This window comes from Pleurodeles waltl, chromosome 2_1 (assembly GCF_031143425.1).
Source record: "Pleurodeles waltl isolate 20211129_DDA chromosome 2_1, aPleWal1.hap1.20221129, whole genome shotgun sequence".
Taxonomy (NCBI): domain Eukaryota; kingdom Metazoa; phylum Chordata; class Amphibia; order Caudata; family Salamandridae; genus Pleurodeles; species Pleurodeles waltl.
In genome coordinates this window covers 269,466,695-269,485,339 of record NC_090438.1, presented here as the reverse complement: position 1 = coordinate 269,485,339, position 18,645 = coordinate 269,466,695, and the positions used below count along the sequence as shown (strand labels likewise).

The following is an 18,645-nucleotide window of genomic DNA, read 5'->3' as shown; positions in this document are numbered from 1 at the left end:
AGTTTTCCAAATTCGTAGTAATGCCCCAGCAAAAGCTTTTGCTTTAGTCAGGTCTGTGTTTTAGCCCTTTTTATGTATTGGTTGGAGGATTGATCCTAGCCAGGAATCTGGTACTGTGACTGTTGAAAATCAATGCTGGTAAAGTTGGGAAAGCAGGGATGCCCAGAAAAGCGCAATCCTCCTTGAATAGAGAACCTAGCAGCCCATTTGGTCCTGGGGACCTGTCTTGCTTTATGTTCTTCAGGATTTTGATAAACTGTCTGCATCTCCTTGAGTCATGCTGCATGCAAGTCTAGTCATATGAGGGCTTTGGTTTTAAGATATGATTGATTAGATGCTGGACTGTCCTGTGACTTGAGTCGAAGAGGCCACTAGCTCAGGTGGGGGGCTTGCAGTACAGTGCTTGAACATGCTTAACCCAAGAGTCAGCAGTTACACCATTGTGTTTGCATTGGTTGTGAACATTGAAGTTATTAATAAACTGCCAAAGGTCGGTCTGATTACATTGATTCAAAAGATTAACAAGCATTTACAATGCAATGGGTCTCGCATTTGCTCGAGTTAGAGCTATTAGTGTTATAAACTCCTAAGCGGAGTTTTCTCATCATATAAACTGAAAATTAAAAGTAAAACAGTTTCACATAAGTGAGCCGATTCACAGGGCCACGGCTGCCATGAGCATCAGCGTGAAGAGACAGACAAAAGGAAAAAGAAGTTCGCTCGCAGTCAAACATATTGACAAATGTGCAATTAGCCATGTAACAGGGGCGATGGACAAGGCGGTAACAAAACCTCCCCTAGGAGGGACAAACATTAACCATTTACCAATGTCAACAAAGGAGTTTTGGGGGGCAAGCCCATGAACGAGTGGAAGTGATGGGCGTGAGGTGGGCGTGGTTAACAGCCCAGATACATACCAACAGGTCGGAAAAGCTATGCTCGACCTAAAAACCAGGAGCCACTGCGATTCCTGATATTGTCTTTTGTGCTGCCATATGAGCTTGTTGTGTAACTTTCTGGTTGTGGCTATTTGTTATGGTGCTCATCATTACCGTGCCGTTTACATTGCCTAAAGGCATTCCTCAGGGATCTCTTACTCTGGTTACTATAGCACTGTTGAAAATGGCTCTCATTTGTGTGGTACCCTTGACCCTTGACCAGTAATTGGAAGCACGGCTATTGCTGTTTTCAGCTAATGTGAGAAAATATGGGCTCCAGAACTGTTGTTGTTCTCCAGTATCCATTTAGATTTCGGGGTTGCCAGACTCGTATTTATTTTACATAATTTCACTCTTCTTAGTAATTTGTACATTTCTTCCCCAGTGGTAAAGCCCAACATGCTTTTTGTGTGGGTGCTGGGTAACTGTAAAGCTAGCGTGACGGTCAGTGGTAGGTGACCATTGGTCTGCTGCTGCTTAATAAAGAAATCCAGCAGTTGGTCCAAGAGGACTTTGCTCATGAAAATCTTTCCCAGTCTCAAAAAAGAAAGGTATCAATCCATTGCTGATTCAATGGCCGTTTCAACGTTAGAAAATAAAACAAATGCAACAGTGGTTCCACATTTGTATGTAAAATGGCAACTGATGAAGATGCTGGTAAGTGCAGCACTATTGACACTTCCAAAGCCACTATCACAGTACTCCAACTCTCGGCCTTCTTAAATGGTCTCCATCGCTACCTTCTTTCTGGATGGTCATTCATCAGAATAGCCTGATCACAAAGCTATATTTTCACAAAGCCTGTCACCCAAGTGAAACCCAACCTCACCGCCAATTTCCTGGTCCGAAATACCCCTTAAACTACAAGGGCAAATGCTAGCTTGAATAATAACATCTAATAATGAGAAACCCTTACGACGGCCTGTTTTGAAAACCCAATAATTAATTTCCTTCTATCCACAGACTTCCACTTCCTTACATGCATACTCTGCAAGTCATGACCCTTATCTCACATTTGCACCAAGTAAACTGACCAACAAGTTCCTGATGAAGAGTGACCTTCCCACCACCGAGGCAAGTATGAATATAATTGTGGAATATCACAATGTCTCCCACTGAGGCTTAGAAAGACCTGCCAAATTATATGTTCCCGGAAAGATGAGGGAGGAGCTGACCCCAAAATCTTCACCTCATCGAAAGAGACCCCCTTGCCCTTCATACATCTAACAAAATATGTCAGTGTCTCTCCATTAGGACTTGCTACTCAAGCCAATAAAACTTTGTCCAGTTAATTAATGGCCTACCCTTTGACAGAACAAACTATTGTCAGGATTACATACATTAATCCTCTTGACATCACCTAGAATTCCTAGTCAAGAAAAAAGAAGGAGCTGGACAGCTTGAATATGTGCAATGAAAATGAGCAACCTTAGCCAACTAAGGCATGCACTAGCACGCTCTAGGCACAACCCTCTGTAGTTTCTAAAACTATGCTACGCATATTCCTGAAACGGTGTTCACATTTTAACAATGCGTCTGTAAGTGAGTCCCCGGAAAATTATACATTCTACAACAATGCTTAATGTCTCAGAATTTCCACAGATCTTTTGGAAATAAATATCTGAATTCGCCATATTATAGAAATTGTTAGAAGACCACATAACAACTCTTTAATGTGTGCATGTTCACAGACATCCACAATTTATTCTAAGGAGAAGCTTTATTTTTCTTGTATATTTTTGGTAACTGGCATTTGAATTATGGCACGTTCTTTGTGAAACTTAAACCTACAACTCATACTAGTTCAGCTCACTAAGTTGGCTGGACTTAAAACTTTACTGTTTACTGAAGTGCGCACAATATAACTTTTACCATATTGAAATAGACTTGTTTCCTCTAATACATTACTTCTGTTTGATGAGCAGTAGCTTGGATGATGTCATCAGTGATATCATTAATGATGTAAATAATGATGTCATTTAACATGTCATGAGTGATATAATATGTCTGGGGGCATAATTTATAGTTAGGTCAATAAAGTATAACAGGCAAATTTCAGTGTCTTAGTGTTAAAGTAAGTGTTTTATTGTCAGTAGTCCTAATTATGATGTCACTTTAACCTTTGTGTTTTTCAGTGAATATATACATTTATTAGGCAGTCATTTCCACTGTGTAGTAATGGTTAGGCCAGTGTTCCCACAGCAACAGCATTTTCTGTGATGAATCTGCTCAAAACTGTCCTAAAATGTACATCCACCTCAGCTCCTTAATACAAGTTCGGTGCCACTTGTTAAGCGGAGGCCAAGAAAAACAAGGGTCCCAAAACATTGATTTGCTATTTAAAACCTGTCAACCTTAGGGTGGTCTTCAAAATCTTTTGCCTTCATTCCTCTTATTTCTGCTGAACTTGTTTTTGTTGGCCTTAGGAGTCTGTGCACTTTACCAGTACTAAATGGCACTAAAGTGCTTGTGTTCACCCCCTACAACATGGTAAAATTAACCTACACCTCATTGGCATATTTAATTTACTTATAAGTCCCTGGTAAAGTGGTATACCTTATACCCAGTGCTAATAAATTAAATGGAACTAGTGGGCTTGCATCACTTACTGTGCTACCAACTTAGGAAGCCCCTTAAAATATGCCTCAGGCTTGCCAATGCAGCCTGCTAGCAGTTTTAAACTGCCAATTCCACATGGCAAAGGAACCCCTCACATCCTTGCTGGGCCTTAAACTCCCTTTTATTATTTATAAGTAGGGCTCCCATTTTTATTTTTATTTTTTTTATTAGCATTTCCTTCTGTGTTTATCCATATTTATTTTTAGCGAATGTTTCCTGCAATACCATATTTATTTTGGGTTTTTGAAAATTGAAGCTGAAATGTGTATATTTCTACATTTATTTAACCACTAAGTGCGCAGTCATGCCTGAATGCGTGACAGATTTCAATGATATAAATACACTCAGATGATAAAATATACACTTAAAAGAAAACATGAAAAGTTTAGTGTTAAGTTGCACAAATCTATTGCTGTTTAAGGCTCTTTACTTAAATTCCTTTATTTATTAACCTATTTGCCTGCACAGCTATTGGCCTAGCACATTATTGACAGCATTTAGAATCACTCTAAAACAACCCAATTTAGTTTTTATACACATGTAAAGTAAATACAGACTGTCACATAAATGGTTTTCTTTCTGTATTCATCTGTAAAAATCAGGAAAAACAGAAAACAGGGATTCTTACATTTAAGCCACCCCTTAGGTAGGCCCTAGCCAGCCCATAGGGCAGAGTGCATTGTATTTAAAAGGTTGTACATGTACACTTACATTTGACATACCCTTGTAATGTAAAACTCAGAAATTCATTGTTTAGTACCGTGAGGCCTAACTCTCTCTTAAGATGACATTGGGTTAACTTATTATATTTAATAGGTGCTAAGTTGTGATTGGGAACTGGTAAGGAAGTCCTTATTAGTGTCTCAGAAATTGTAATTTGTAATTTTAAATCCTCTTTAATGTTAAAGTAGTACTTAAAGTCACAATTTTGAAAATGCAACTTTTAAAAAACTGGTGTTTTCCTGTCTATTTGGCGCCTGGGTCAAATGATTAGGTTTGAGTGGCAGCTGTTCTTTGTATAGTCTTCCCAGACAACCACACAACAGAGGGAAATGGTGTGCCTGAATGGGCCATCACTAGCAGGATGGTAGGGCGGAGTTGGGCACAGCTCCACTTACACATCAGTAGGCAGGGCCCTGCTCACTCTAGAACTTCACACTAGCCCAATCGGCCTGTAATCAGGGCGAAGATGCAATGAATTCCAAGCACTTTTCAAAAGGGAATCTCTAGAAACTTCTCCCACTTCAGAGAAGACACCAGGCATAACAATAGGACACTCAGACCACTCTTTAGGCCACTTCCTGGAACTGCTGTAGGACTCTCAGAGGACTGCCTGCTGCTGTGGCCTTCTGTGTACTTTAGAAGACTATTCACTGCTCCAAGAAGGACTGCTCTGCTGTCTGAAGGCTGCATTTAACTCCCAGAGGACTTCCCCGCTGCTTGAAATCTATTGCACTGCTTGAACCCAGGACTATCAGATTGTCTCAAAGGGCTAGTTGACTATCCTCTTGATCAGAGTCTCAGGGGCAGAGAAGGCTCCAACCATCATGAACCTACACATGGACACATCCGGAGTGAATCCTGATCCGCTACATTATGCCCATCCATTCCTTTGCAGGATAGTAATGCTCTGTAAATGCTTTCTAAATGGTAGTTGGCCAACATGGTTCTTGTCAATCCAGGTACTAAGGATCTATGGCAATTCATCAGGACCTTGAAAGCTATCTAATCTTCTGCTGTATTGGTTTTCCTACACTGTATTGAAATAATAAGTGAAACCCCACATTAGTGAAAATCATACAAAGTTACAACAGAAATTGTTGTTTCATGGAATTACATCCCTTAATATAGCCTTTTTAGCCTGATGTAGCGTGCTATACCATTCATTAAATTACAGCTTCAGTGTTAAAGGCCCGAGCCGAAGGAAATGGCCTTTAACAAGGGAACAGAACTTAAATGTCAGTAGAGCCAAGCTAAGGAGGCCTTTAAGGCTATCAGAACATTCCACCACTGAAGGCAAAATGTTCTAATAAACACAGCAAAGGTCTCACAGAGCCCAAGGGGATTGAAACCCCTCGGGATCTGTGAGGACTTTGTTTACAGCAACAACTGTGACCAATAACCTTGGAATGTGGGTGCTTCAGGCTTCTACCAGCCATTAGAAGCCTGAAGCATTACATTGTTTTCAATGGAGCTCCCACCATTCCAATGTTATAATTAGGAGAATAGTAGTTAGCAATTGCTTATGATCATAATTAATTGCTGAATTGGCCCCTTGGGATTCCTAAAGATTGGACTGTTTTGGAGTCATTTCCCTGTAGTGTAATCCAAGCTGTGACACCTACCTGTCTTCCGTGTTCCTGAACATTCTTCTTCATATTTTTAATCCTTAACATAAACCCCAAGAATGAACAATAAAAGACGTGGGTTTTATGGTTAATTTAGGCAGTACAGTTCCTCACGAATCTTCCTATACATCTGTGCTCACTCAAATTGATAGCATCAGAGGTGCACACTAGCAACTCATAAGGCTACCATCTACAAAAAGATCCCCCTTGAAGGGAAGTTTGAGCATTGCAGTGCTGGTCCAATGAGGAGCACAGCCTGATGATGAAGCATACCACATTTAGGTGGGTGAGGGCTTGTGCTCGATGTAACTAACAGTGAAGATCCAAGTAAATAAAAAAAAATGCAGAAGACCAAGTTGAAATGTAGATTTATTTCCAATATTTGAGGAACTCCATCCACAGAGTAGCCAGAAGAGTACAGCTTCCATCTTTACCCCCTAGCAACCTCTCAACATTTCAAATCCTAACATTGTAATGGAACTTGGTGAGGAACAATACAGCAGGAAGGGCAATAAAGGGGAAATAGGGGAAAATATACATACCAAAATTATATAGTAAATTGAAATATGTAAAATGTCACACACCTTTCTTCTTGAGAGAAAACAAATAAGATGAATAAACAAAAGGTGCAAAACGAATTCATCTTCACAATCCTGTTAAAAGTATATATGCAACCATCATTCTTTTTGGCTGCATTGCGAAATGTCTTTGTGGCATTATATATTTCACTGAAATGAAATTTTTTATTTTTTCCAGGTAAATTGATTTTTGCTTTGATTTTCACGTTGTCCCTGAACTGCACCTCTTTAGGTTTCACAGCTTTACAATTATCAAAATTCAACTTTCTTTTCAACTGCAACTCTTTCTCCTTTTGTCGTATATCCTCCTGACCTTTACTACCACTGTCACTCCCACCATAATTCCTCACCCATTGAGGAATCAGAAGGAATCAGAATGGTGTTGGGACTGTGTTTTGTGAATGAAACAAATGATGTAACTCCAGTTGTGGCATGTGGTGTAAACCTATACTCTACAACTCTTTTCTATACAGTTTGAATCCAAATTTCTTCTGTTCCCCTAGCAATTTGAATGGTTTCTTTTAATACATGATTGAATCTCTCAATCATTCCATTGCTTTTGGGATGATAAAGAGCACATTTCTTATGCAGAATGCCTCTGTCTTGCAGAAGACTTTCTATTTCTCTGGCTGTAAATTGTACTTTTTTATCTATGAGTATTAACTTGGGATTTCCTTTCCTAGCAAATACTTCTGAGAGAAAACTGATCACAGATTTGGTGGTTATTTCATGCTACCTTGGGCCATCTAGACAACATATCCATAGCTGCTAAGATATACCGGTTAGACCCACCTGAATAAATGAGACCAACCAAATCTGAAGCTATTTCCTCTCAGACCTCACTAAGAATGTTTCTCCACACAATGGGAGCAGAACTCACTGTTTTTACTCAGATGGTATTACCCACCATCTCCCACTATATGCTCAATCATGATATCCTTGGCCAGCCACCAGTATATACTCCTGAGTCTTTCCTATGTTTTGGCCATGCCTTGATGACCAATGTGAGCCAATTGTACAAGTTGTTGTCTCACTCTTCTGGGTGGAACCAGTCATGTCTCCTTTACAACAATACCCTTCATTACCGGCAACTCATTCTCAACTCTGACATATGCAGCAAATGTATCTTCTTTTGCCCACTTTTTATCATTATTCTTGACAAATTGTGCTTACACACTGAACTCTTCAACTAATGTTTGTTCTTCCAACCCTTTTTCCACAGAAACACAAACTTGTGTCCCTTCACATGCATATACATCATTCTACATCCACCAAGTACCTGATTACACATCATTGTTTTCTATATCCACTGACATTCTGTAGAGACATTCTGTAGAGACAAGCTGCCATTTTGTTCCCTAATCCCAGAATATACTTGACTTAACATTGAAAATCTTGCAATACAACCAGCCACTTGCAAATGTGGGAGGAAATATTATCTAAACATTTTTTCTAAAGTCTTCTTTCAAAGGCCCGTGGTCAGTGTGTACAACAAATGTAATACCTGACACAATTGTTTGAATTTGCTGATGGCCTAAAAAACAACCAATGCTTCTTTTCCAATGCTTGAATATTTCTCTTCTGTACCCCTTAATGATCTAGAGGCAAGGGCTACAGTTACTTCTCCTCCCTCCTGAACTTGTTTTATTACAGCCCCCCAAACATTTTTCACTCACATCAGTAACTATCACACAGGGTCTATCTGGCATAAAACTACCAACACTATGGGGGTGATTCTGACCGCGGCGGACGGCGGTCGCCGCCCACCAAGCGGTTCCCGCCGAAAGACCGCTCCACGGTCAAAAGACCGCAGCGGTCATTCTGGCTTTCCCACTGGGCTGGCAGGCGACCGCCGAAAGTCCGCCCGCCAGCCCAGCGGGAAACACCCTTCCCACGAGGACGCCGGCTCAGAATGGAGCCGGCAGAGTGGGAAGGTGCGACGGGTGCAGTTGCACCCGTCGCGAATTTCAGTGTCTGCAAAGCAGACACTGAAATTCTTCGTGGGGCCCTCTTACGGGGGCCCCGCGGCACCCCCTACCGCCATCCTGTTCCTGGCGGGAGACCCGCCAGGAACCAGATGGCGGTAGGGGGTGTCAGAATCCCCATGGCGGCGGAGCGCGCTCCGCCGCCATGGAGGATTCTCAAGGGCAGCGGGAAGTCGGCGGTACACCGCCGACTTTCCGTTTCTGGCCCGCGGCTGAACCGCCGCGGTCAGAATGCCCAGCGGTGCACCGCCAGCCTGTTGGCGGTGCTACCGCCGACCTCCGCCATGGCGGTAATTACCGCCAGGGTCAGAATGACCCCCTATGTGCAGGCAAGAGAACATTCTTTATGTCAACAAATTCCTCTTGACATTGTTCAGTCCAAGTGAAATTAGAGTTTTTCTTAAGTAACACTCTTATTGCCTGAGTGAGACTGGCAAAGTTTGAAAAAACCAAGAATAATACTCTGTCATTCCTGAAACGGACTGCACCTCTTCTTTTTTTTACTAGGAGATGACATGTTCACTAACATTCTAATCAACTCTTCTTTAGATTTTACACCTTTTTCTGTCAATACATGACCAAGATAAGTGATCTTGGTGAGAAAGAAACAATATCTGTTAATTTTGAGTATCATTCCCTTATCTTGAAAAATCTTGAAAACCTCCTTATTTTTCCAAGATGGTCTTCAAATGTATCACTATAGGTCAGGACATCATCCTAAAAAACCTTTACTTGTGTTAGCCCTTTAAAGAAATTAGGGCCAGAAGTAGCAAAGGGTTTGCGCCTCGCAAACGGCGAAAATCGCCGTTTGCGAGGCGCAAAAGCCTCTTTGCTATTCAGAAATGCATATTGCAAGTCGGGACCGACTCGCAATATGCATTTCAGAATCGCAAATAGGAAGGGGTGTTCCCTTCCTATTTGCGATTCGGAGTGGAATGCAATTCCATTTGCGACCGCATATGCGGTCGCAAATGGAGTCGCAGTTACCATCCACTTGAAGTGGATGGTAACCCACTCGCAAATTAGAAGGGGTCCCCATGGGACCCCTTCCACTTTGTGAATGGACCCACAAATATTTTTTCAGGGCAGGGAGTGGTCCAAGGGACCACTCCCTGCCCTGAAAAAATACCGAAACTAAAGGTTTCGTTTTTTTTTTTAAGTGCAGCTCGTTTTCCTTTAAGGAAAATGGGCTACACTTAAAAAAAAAAAACAGCTTTATTTAAAAGCAGTCACGAACATGGACTACAGCAGGCCTCCATGTTTGCGAGTGCCTATAGTCGCTATGGGGCTGCAATTTGCGACCCACCTCATTAATATTAATGAGGTGGGTCATTGCGACCCCATAGCGACTCGCAGACGGTGTCTGAGACACCGTTCTGCATACCAATTTGCGAGTTGCAAATTGCGAGTCGCAGGGACTCGCAATTTGCAAGTCGCAAATTGGCGTTTTGCTACATCTGGCCCTAAGTCATCAATCTTTGAAAAACAAATGCTGTTGAACCAAGACCAAAAGGCATCCTGTTGAACATACAGACCGCAAAAGGTGTAATGAATGCTGTAAGGTCTTTAGCGTTGTCTGTAAGTTGAACCTGATGACAGACCAAGGACAAATCAAGTGTTGTAAAAACTCGGATTTTCCTATAATTGCCACCATTTCTTGAATACTAAGTAGAGGAAACTTATTCTCCACCACTTCTCTATTAAAGTACCTCAGATCAATGCACAATCTTATGCCTCCTGAAGATTTTGTGTCAACTGAGGCGACCCAGCTGGTGGCAGCTACTGGTTCAATAATTCCTTCCAGCTTCAATCTCTGTAGTTGTGCTTCAACAGCTAGATGGAGATTTATAGGAATATTTCTAACTTTACATGCTATAGGGCTAGCATTATATTTTAAGACTATCTGATGTGCATGACCCTTAACACACACCAATTTGTCTGAGAACACTGAAGGAAATTCTTGTTGAAACATGTCTCCTATATCAAACACCTATCAGACTTGAACGTGGGGATCCATGTAAGGATCCAAAAATATTCCAAGATGTTTTCGGTGTGGCCAGCTGAGAATCGAATCTCCTTTAACTGGAAAATAAACCTTTCTAACAGAATAGTTACCTGCAAATTCTAGATCAGCTTCAAAATACCCTCTCAACTCTATGGGCTTGCTACTGTAGCTATACAGTCTTCTATCAGCAAAAGTATAACTTTCCCTTCAAAGTTCTTGCCAAAATCTTTACCAGAGACTAACGTTAGCCTCGCACCAGAGTCCATCATCATAGATACCTCGGTACCATTATCACCAACTACATCAGAAGGAAGCTCACAGTTTACATTGTAAACACATTTTACATCACTCACAATTTCTAATATCACAGTTAATTGTTCACATTCAATCTCATGAACTTTTTCTTTGGAAGACATAGCCTTACAATATTTGGTGAAATGTCTGTTTTGTTCCACAGGCTCTGCAGGCAACATGAATGGCAGGACACACTTTACTACTGGCCAAGTGATTAGGACTCCCACAGCTGAAACACAATAGCTTATTCTTAGTTGTCTGAAGTTGTTTCTCTTTAGTTTCCATGTTAGTTTGAACAGAAGACACTTTCTCTTCAGATTTTTTCAGTTCTTGTATGCAATGTAACAAATGTTCCTGTTTAGCAATATTTATGACCTCCTCAAGATTGGGATCATTCTTGATCCACAGTTCTTCTCGCACTTTGTCAGTCTTACCTTCTAACATGAACTGATCTTGTATTCTCTCTTCATTATTATATCAAAATAACATATACTTGCTAGTTTCCTCAAAGCTATAATGAAGTCTCCACAAATTCATCCTCCACCTGCTTCCTTTTCCTAAAATAATGTTGTTATAAAATTATAGAAGCTTTAGGAAGAAAATGTATGTCTAGTTTGTTAAAAGCAATTTCAAATTAATTTACTGTGTCCTCATCACCTTCTGCATTTAACTCAGGTGAATTTTCATACATTTCCTTTCCTTTCCTCCACCCCTAAACAATGAATAAACATGGACTTTTTTTCCACTCGATACATGCTTCGTCCACACACTTTGATATAATTAGTAAACACTTTTTCCCACTTATACCACAAAAGGGGTGGATCACCTGGTGTTGGAAGAAAACAATGGAAGAGGTGATATGTGCTGCATGTTAAAGACAAATATATTTTACTGCAGGAACAGTTTAAAAATAATCTCCAACAGAAAAACACATGTAAAATAAACGTTAAAGTCCGGTACACAGTCCTGTACTCAAAATCCTCCTGTAAATATTTTGTTATCAGTATTTATAGAAAAAAATAAAATTATAATGTACTGATAATTGTTGTTGTAAAGTATTAAAGAAATACTATTATGATTAAAATACCAATGGGAAAATATCCAGTTCAGGCCAGTCTGTTTTCATTGTTGACACCGTGCGATCGGATTTTAACGCAACATCACTGTGCGCAGAAAATCAACGAAAAGGCTCCCCGGACCCAAGGTGTCTGTACGGGATCGACGCATCGCTCTCTTGTGGGAGAGAAGAAATGACGTGCGCCGACCTGACCGGAGGAGGAACGGTGCATGGTCTCGCTTGTGATGAGAAATCAACGCATTGCTGGCCTTTTTTGACACACACACTCCCGTACAGCTTTATTTTTACGCTACCCAGGTACTTTTGTGCAATCTCACTGTTTTCTAAGGATTAAGACATTCTTTTTTAAATTCTGAAGTTAAGCTTGCCTGCTCGTGCCAAGCTACTAAGGGGGTAGGCAGGGGTTAACTGAGGGTGATTCTCCTTCATCTTTACTAGAATGAGGGTCCTTGCTTGGACAGGGGGTAACCTGACTGCCAACCAAAGACCCCATTTCTAACATTGGTGATCAGCGGTTGGGATTGGACTTGTATTTGTGCTTGACATACAGTGCACCACAACTCAACATCGTCCCAGCTGCACAACTGCATAATTCCAGTGGCCATGGTCTTAAGTATCATTTCCTGAACACTGATATACACAATTACAGACCATTGTCTCTGTAAAATATGTATGTGATATAACTCACTCTGGCACCCTACTCTACTTTGCATACTTGGGATGGGATGAGTAGCACTTTAAAAGGAATTACATCCACATATGAGCGGGTCTATGTAGGGATGAGAGACAGCATCATGGACGTCAATTCACCAAAATGCCAGGGGTAGTGAGAGTGACATCACGTGCCCTTGGACCTCCACTTTCACACACACACACTCTCACATAAACACACTCTCACCTGCAAACACGCACACAACACACATTTAAAAGCATTTTTACTTATCTCAGCTGCCCTGAAAGGGGATATTCCCAGCTAAAAGTATTGCATTTTTATTACACTAATAGTGAATAAAATATAATTACTTATAATATATAAGTGTAATACAAATTGACAAAAAACAAAGAGTGGAGTGCCAACTGATATCCTGGAGGAGCTGCCACTATGTTCCTGGCACTGAATTTGCAACTTCAGAAGCCAGGGGTGGCAAAGGAAGTTCCGGGGGTTGCAAGGGGCAAGCCAGAGGTCGCAGCTGTGACCCCTGGCGATCCCTAAATGACATCCATGGACATCATTTGAGGACTGAATCATTGGAGAAGGAAGTCTGAGGGGAGGGGTGGGGGCACAAAAAATATTCTCACACCATCTGGCACCAGCATTAAAGTTAGCCCCATCAGGGACGGACCTATCATTCCTGAAGCCTTTGCGTTGCCCCACACCCTGTTGTAAAAGCTCTTCAGTGGATTGTCGGATGAACAGGTAGGAAGGCACTATGAATGGAAAGATTTAATTTTATTTTAATCTGTGTTTCTGTAAAGTTTTTATTTCAACATTTCCAGTTAATAGATAATGAAGAGCACAAGTAGAAATGCCTGCATATCAAGACTGAAGTACGCTAATCCCAGAATCTTCTAGTGTGTCACTGTAACCTGCCAGGCAAATGCTCCGGGCTGGAACCTTATTTGGATCTCTTCCTCATTCTTTGAAAAATAACATGCAGGGATTTTTTTGCCTATATTTATATGTTTCTTTATAGTGGGACCCTAGACAAACAGCAGCTGAGCATGTACGTGGTCTGGACACCAGTGCCAAATCTTTGAGGAACATATTTACTAACATTTGAAGCAACAAACACAGAAAGTGAAGGTGATGTGCTGCATTGCATGAAAAGGAAAGTAGAGTAGAGTAGCACCATATTTTCAAAGATATGGTGCATTCGAAATGGGATTGAAAGGTCTGATATGCAAGTTACAAAGTAACCCCTCACATCATCTCTCTTAATTTCTTATTCAACCTCTTCATCTCTCATTTCCCTTATCTATCTCCATTCTCACCTCTCTCCCACCTTGCCATTCATCTCTGCCTCTCATACGCCCTCACATGCTTTGTCAGTTCCTTATACCTTCCATTTTCTATGTACCCTGTGCCTTTTGCTCTTGTTTCAACCTTCTCTCTGTCACCCTCAACAGCTTTCTGTATACCTTTTTGCTTCTTTCTGTGCCCCATCTTCTGTTGCCTTTTCTCTTTTCACCATCTGCTCTTTCTCTCAGTTTGCAGGTCCTCGGCTGCTTTCTTCTTCTCTCACTGTTCAAAACTTTTGTCTCTTTAAGTATATAGCCCTCTCCTCCTTTATCACCATCATTCCCTTTTCTTTTTCACACACTCTTTTAGAGCTGCTGTCTATGAACTGTAAGCCTATGTTCAGTAAAAGAGCGCTACCGTTGGCATTATCATTCATGGTAACAGAGTAGAATTGTGAAAGCTGTCCCATATGTTGGCTGTATATGTTTGCTAGTTTTTTTCATCTTTAATCTGTTCAGGTAGGAGGGTGGTGGTGGTGGTGGAGACAGTGGTTTGTTCTGACTGAACCTTCAATGCATGAAAGGAAAACTTTCTTTACTCTTGCAAATACATGGAAATGCAAGGAAAGATTCCTGGTGCTGCTCAAGCGGTAGTGTTTGTTGTAAGATGTATATGGCAATTGCACATTCTGTACATAGTATGAAGGAGGGAGAGGTGCTCTGCTTCTGACAAGTTGTGTGTGTGAGGGCAGCCTGCACTGCAAAGGGGGGGTGTATGTGTGTGTGTGTATATATCTCTATATATATCTATATATATCTCTATATATATCTATATATATATATATATATATATATATAGATATATATATATATATATATATATATATATAGATATATCTATATCTATATATATATATATATATCTATATATATATATATATATATATATATAGAGATATATATAGAGATATATATAGATATATATATATATATATATTGTCTATGTTTATCTCTGAGAAGCTTACATCACTGCTTTTGGGATCTAACCGTAAAGTGGGTGGGAGATGCTTTCACTCCTGCTGCTACTGCTACAAACTTTTTATGCTAAAGCCAAAATACCTTTAACTACTCCCCTGAGAGCACACACTACTAGGAAAAAGGGAGTGACCATGAATTTTTTGTAGGCAACATTACCTTAGCTGACATATGTGAAGCAGCTGCATTGTCCACACCACATTCATTAATTACTGTTGTGTGGATATTTTAGCATGCTAACAAGCTAATGTAGGTCAGGCAGTGCTACGTACTCTTTTTCAAACAACTTCAACACTTACAAGTTAGCCTCTGCTTCTCAGGGGGACTGCTTTACAGTCTATGCAGAGCATGGGTATCCACTGTCACACATGCTGCAAATGGAATGTTTCTTACCCTGTAAGCGTCTGTTCGTGCCATGTGGTGCTGTAGATTCACAAGCACCCACCCTCCTCCCCGGACTCCTGTGGCTATTTAAGTTTATTCTAATCTTTCTCCCATGGACATCTCATAACTTACACTTACACTACATTCCATTCTCACCCTCCTGTGGGAAAACCATCTCTAACAGTGGACTAGATGCCCATGCACAGTATCCCTTAGAAGGAGTCATCAATCTACCTTGTGACTCAAAAGACTTCCTTTGAAGAAAATCACCAGCATTCATCCAGATACAACACGAGATGGCAGGAGTAAAGCAAAGCATGTGAATTTGCAGCACTTCATGCCACGGGCGGATGCTTACAGGGTAAGTAATATATTCCTTTTTTGCCTGAGTTTGAGGTTTGAAGGGCAATGTGAGTAAGAAAAGGCATGGGATCCATGTAAGGCACACAATCCTGGACTCTCGTGAGTGTATAGTTTTCAGACATGTCTAGGTTTCCACTGGTGGGGATTGTGAACTGTGCTAGGCTCAAATTTGACACATACGCACATATTAGAAATGCATTGACCTTGCTGGTGAAATGGTACGTCTCCAGATCATGCTTTTAGGTGCTTTGTGTCATAGGGGTTAGGTCTGGCCTCACAAGTGGGGTACTGTTTTTATCAGGAAACATGTGAGAACACAGTATAGTATAACAGTTATTATTACTAATTGGATTTCTCTGCATTTTTGGCTTTCAAACGCAAGCCAGTGTTAGAAGACATTTTGCAAAACGTCCTCTGAGTTACTTAATATCATGAGTAACCCCAAATTCAAATAGATCTGATAGAGACTTCAAGCCGCAGATCCTTTACCTTTTGAATATTCTCAGGTGTCCGACTGTATCTAGAAACCTTTCAGCAATAACTCTGCACACTGATAGGTGACTGTAGGAAACTGGCCTTCTGTGCAGATACCCCCACATGCAATTTTTACCCTCTTTTAGAACTACTAGATGCTGATTTTCAACTGACAGTGCTCTGAGGCTTGCTAAACAGACCTCAGTGCCAGTGCTCTTTCCTGAAAACAAAGTGTGGCTAACTGTTCCACTATTGACACAGGACCTTAGCAACTCTTAGGGGATCATTCTGACCTCGGCGGTCTTTTTTGTAGACCGCCGAGGGACCGCCGTACGGAAGACCACCAGTGCTGGCGGTCTTCCGCACGGGCCATTATGACCGTTGGCAGCGCTCCGCCCATTTCCGGACGAAGAGCCGCCAACAGCCATACTGGCGGCAGGCGGGGAAGTGGAGGTAGCTCCACCTACACCGCCGCGCCAACAGAACACCGCCCAGCGAATCACGACTTGTGATTCGCTGTGGCGGTGTTCTGTTGGCGTGGCGGTGTCGGCGGAGCTGCCCCCATGGGTCCCGTTCCCTCCCGGAGGATCACCGGAACAGGTAAGGTGATCGTCCGTTAGGGAAAGGGGGTGGGAGGGTGTTGTGACTTGTGTGCGTGCATGGGGGTGTGCGTGTGTGTATGTTGAGAGTGCGTGCATGAATGCGGGGGTATGTGTGTATGTGCATGACTGCGTGCATGAATGCGGGGGGTGTGTGTACGTTGAGAGTGCGTGCATGAATGCGGGGGGGTGTGTATGTGCATGACTGCGTGCATGAATGCGGGGGGTGTGTGTATGTGCATGACTGCGTGCATGTATGCGTGCATGTACATGTTGGGGATCGGGGTGGGTAGGGGGGTCCTGCAACCTTTTGGGGGTGGCAGGGGTGGTGGGGGGGTAGGGGAGGGAGTTGGGGTGGGGGTGAGGGGTGAGGGAGACCCCTATCAGTGCCAGGGAAGGGATTCCCTGGCACTGATAGTGCTTACCGCCATGGATTTCATGGCCGTCCCAAACCGCATGAAATCCATGGCGGTAAGCCGGGGTCAGGCGGGTCAGAATACCGCCGGCGGTATGTGACGACCACCGGGCTGGAGACCCAGGTCTCCAGCCCGGTGGTCGTTACCGCCGTGGCAGTCGGAACGGTGAAGCGGCGGCTGGCCATGGCGGTGACCGCCATGGTCAGAATGTCAGAAAAAAGACCGCCAGCCTGTTGGTGGTCTTACCGCCGCTTCACCGACGACCGCCACGGTCGGAATGACCGCCTTAGAGTCCATAGTATATGGTACCACTGCTACCTAGGGCATGGGCACTAAAGAGGGTTCCTTAGAGCTGCAGCATAACTTATGCCACCCTAAGTGGACCCACTCACAAATTACACACAGCCTGCCATTGCAGACTGTTTGTCGGGGTGGAAGTCCTGAGTGAAAAGACGACACGACATGGAAAACACATTTTGTGCCATACCAATTTCACTGCATGCATTAAATGTAAGCACACCTATAGCAGGCCTTAGGAGCCCTAAGGCAGGGTGCATTATAATACATGTGAAAACATATCTGCAGGAGCAGATATGCCCCTGCGGTATCTTGGTCTATTCCTAGACATTGCAAGCCTGTCTCAAGCATGTACTGGACACTGGTCGACAAGAGTGACCCAGCTACAAAGTGGCTGCACGGAATATAGCGGTGTTTGGTGTCAAACACCATTTATTATGACATGCACCCAGAGGACACCTTAGAGGTGCCCCCAGAAACCTACTAGTCCTTATGTGTGCTGGCTGACTGGTTTCGGCCAGCCTGCCACCACAGACTAATTTCTAACTCCCTAGAGGTGAGGCCCTATGCTCTCCGAGGTCATAAATACTGCCTGCTCTGGCAGGTGGTGTTATCATCTCTGCCAACAGGATGGCTAGTAAGTCTGCATACCAAAGCTAGGGACTTCAAAGTCCCTGCTGCCTTTGTAATGCGACCCCCACTTCCCCCAGACCTGGTAGAGGCAGTTCCCTGCCCTGAGATGCATTTGCCACCAGGACAGGTGGGAAAATTAGCTGTGCAGGAAGTGTGTTGTACTGCCCGGCTGGACACACCTCTAGGGTGACCAGCCTGAAGTGAACACAAAATTTGGAATTCCATCTTCTTGTGTGTGGTGGAAATAGGAATTCTGGGACAGGGTGATGCCTACTCCCTGAAGGAAGTGGTCATCTAGGGCATGTAGTGACCTCTGGGTGTAAGTAGCCCATTGGCTACAATCCTTCACTCCCCGTAAATACCCCTAAATTATTTAGGGGACCTTCTGATGCCAGGACTTCAAATTTGCAGTTTTAAAGAAGGACTTGATGAGCCACAAAAAGCAAGAACTGAGGAGCAGCAACTGACTTAGCCCCAACCGCGCCAGCTTGTCTGCTGTCCTCAAAAATTGCTCCAAAGACAACTCGTCCTGCAGCTGATGTGCATCCAAGAGCCTGGGAGGACTGCCAACACTTCGAGAAGTAACCAGGATCTCCCTTGGAGTAACGTAGCTGCTTTCCTGTACCTTACAGGCACCACA

The 18,645-nt window shown here is 42.6% G+C and overlaps 1 long non-coding RNA gene across 1 annotated transcript in view; it reads left to right on the top strand.

Moving 5' to 3' along the window:
* The window catches only part of LOC138258708 (uncharacterized), a 123,471-nt gene extending 111,753 nt beyond the window's left edge, over positions 1-11,718 (top strand). Inside the window, exon 3 of the long non-coding RNA XR_011198518.1 lies at positions 10,931-11,718. This is a non-coding gene — a long non-coding RNA (uncharacterized lncRNA). The remainder of the gene's footprint in view (positions 1-10,930) is intronic.
* The last annotated feature ends 6,927 nt before the right edge of the window (positions 11,719-18,645 follow it).